The sequence below is a fragment of the Ochotona princeps genome, chromosome 3, assembly GCF_030435755.1.
Source record: "Ochotona princeps isolate mOchPri1 chromosome 3, mOchPri1.hap1, whole genome shotgun sequence".
In the NCBI taxonomy this organism is placed as follows: domain Eukaryota; kingdom Metazoa; phylum Chordata; class Mammalia; order Lagomorpha; family Ochotonidae; genus Ochotona; species Ochotona princeps.
The window spans coordinates 34,430,986-34,433,873 of NC_080834.1; the positions used below are offsets into that span (position 1 = coordinate 34,430,986).

Below are 2,888 nucleotides of genomic sequence, written 5' to 3' on the forward strand. Positions count from 1 at the left end.
GGAACCTCTTCCGGGTCTCCCACGCGGATGCAGGGTCCCAATGCATTGGGCCGTCCTCAACTGCTTTCCCAGGCCACAAGCAGGGAGCTGGATGGGAAGTGTAGCTGCCGGGATTAGAACCGGCGCCCATATGGGATCCCAGGGCTTTCAAGGCGAGGACTTTAGCCGCTAGGCCACGCCGCCAGGCCCAAATAAATCTTTTTTTTTAAAGACAAATACATCCCTTTTTAGTTACTTGGCCTCAAGTATCCTGTTATAGGAACAGAAAGCAAATTAAGACAGGAAAGGTATATGTTGTTCAATATCTGATATTTTTTTTTAAGCTTGCAAAGAAGTTTATTGCTGATGCTTCTTATTGCTCTAGTACAGTTTTCACAGTCAAGTTCACTTTCATTTTGGCTCTATGATGCTGTGATTTTTTTGTCAAAACACATTGATTAAATGACACCAAGCCTGAAGCACACAAGTACCCTTTCTGATGAAAACATTCATGAACGTTCATCGTTTTTGAGCACAGATGAAGTAGGGTTGGGGCTGCAGTGTCATGCCTAACCTGGGCTTCAGACTTGGAACTAATTCATGTGGAAAATGCAAATGAAACCGCTGAAGCAGTGCTGTAAAAACAAGAACATTTCCATCCGTGCCAGCTGTTCTCCAAGACAATGTCTTCTCCCTAGAGAAAAAGGAACCAAAGCCTCCTTCTTGGCAAAATGTCCACTGCTGTCTAGAAATCGCTCAGGATAGAATACTTCTGGGTCTCCCCAGTACTTCTCATCAAAGTGTACAGAGTAAAGATTTGTAATGACTGTTGTTCCTCTAGGAATGGAATAACCACATACAACTGCATCTTCGGAGGTTGCATGGAAAATGCCTAGTGGAACTATATTACAAACCTTAAAACTTCATGCAAAACTGCCTCAGTGTAAGGCATTCTGCACTGTCGTCCCAAGAAGGCTTCCCACTGGGGCCCATAATTAAATCAATCTCTTTCTGAACTTGTCCTTGAACATTTGGGTGAAGGGCCATGAGAAGAATCGCCCACCGTAGCACATTGGTTGTAGTTTCAGTTCCAGCAATGATGAGCTCGCCCACTGAGAAAACTAAGTTTTCTTTGGAGAAAGTACATGATGGGTCATTTTTACCTTGATCCATCTCATCTAAATAAGCATCAACAAAATGTTGAGGTAACTGAGGCTGGCGTTTCACTGAAGCTTTTTCAATAAGTCTGGAGAGAAAATCATAAACCACATCTGCGTTTCTAAACAGCTGTTGATGTTTTCCTAAAGGGAAGATGCCAATCCATGGGAAAGCATTATACAGGAAGACGGAAGCACTGGCAGCCAGCTCCACATTTTCACTAAATAACTCAATCATACACTGGAAATCAGTGTCTTCATAAGAAAATCTTTCTCCAAAAATGATTAGGTTGGTTATGTTTGAAACAGCATTCGTTATTAATTGTTTAAAGTCAAATGGTCTACCCTTGCACGTTTCAATAGCATCAATTAAAAAACTGTTTCTTCTAAGATTTTAGATTCGAAAGAATCTAAAACGGATGTTTATATAAAGTAAGCTGATTGACTGCAGAAGATACTTGATCACTCTCTAGATTCATCTATTGATGCCATAGATCACCTCTGGAGATATGGGTAGACTTCATTTTAGACTATGGAGTGAGTTCTGTGGATGTACCATGGGCCAGTGAGCACAGTCCCTCTGGGACTCCTGGCTGTCCTTGTGGGACAGGACTGGCATCCCCGTGGAGGTGTGGGTGGGAGCTGAGAGGCTCCACTATTGTCAGATCACACTTGCCATCATCTAACTGCAAGATGGATGGACCCCCTTGGCTCTGGGCAGATCCAGGCTTCAGCAGGGGCTGTCCTTGCTGCAGGTGTGTGAAGTTGGGGCAAGAGGCAGAATGTCTGCAAGGCTGGTCTGGAAAATGTCCGGGATGGCCGCCAGCCAACCTCCACTTTTCTTGCTCCTGGTCTGTCTCCATATCTTCACATCTGAGAGCTCACAGGAGCTCTCAGCATGCCTTGGATGCCGTGTGTGACTCATTGCAGGCAGTAGAAAGGACAACATGATTTGTAGAAAACAACAGATACACATTGTGACGTGTGTGGTATTCCTTGATTCTAAGGGGGATTACATCCTGATAAACTCATTGTGATTTGGAAAGCCTGCAAGCTGAGTCATGCACCTCACAGACACAACACCCAGTGCAGAGCACCTACTATAACTGCCCATGGTTGCGGCTGACACTGTGAGAGGATGTTACTGCATGGGGCTAGCCTGAGAGTGGGCACTTCATCTAGTACTGCATTCCACATCGTAGTACCTGGGTTCCATTCTTAGTGCCAGTTCTTCTTCCTCTTCTTTTGAAGATTTAACTTATTTGAAAGCAGCAGTTACTGTGAGGCAGAAGCAGGAGCAGACAGAGGAAAGAGAGACATCTTCCATCTCCTGGTTCACTTTCTAAATGACAACAGCCAGGACTTGGTCAGACCAAAGTCAGGAGCCAGGAACTTCTTCTGGGTTACACACCTGAATGCAGGGGCTCAAACAGCCTGGCCACCTTCCATTGCTTTCCCATGCATATAGCAGGGAGCTGACTGGAAATGGAGTATCTGGGAGTTGTACTGGTGCCCATTTGGGATGCTAATGCTCCACGTGGCAATTTAACCTCTTTTGCCCCATGGCTCCAGTTCCTGACTCCAGCTTCCTGTTCACACAGATCCTGAGGGGCAATGGTGATGACTCAAGTTTAAGGGCACTGTCTCCCAAGTGGGAGACCTGTATTGAGTCCCCAGATCCCAGCTTTGGCCCAGGTTAAGCCCTGGCTGTAATGGGCATTTAGAGGCATAAACCTATGCATGGGAGATCTC

At 45.4% G+C, this 2,888-nt stretch overlaps 1 pseudogene; it reads right to left on the reverse strand.

Moving 5' to 3' along the window:
* Positions 1-423: 423 nt before the first annotated feature.
* Positions 424-2,250, reverse strand: LOC101524568 (vitamin D 25-hydroxylase-like; annotated as a pseudogene).
* Between the last annotated feature and the right edge of the window lie 638 nt (positions 2,251-2,888).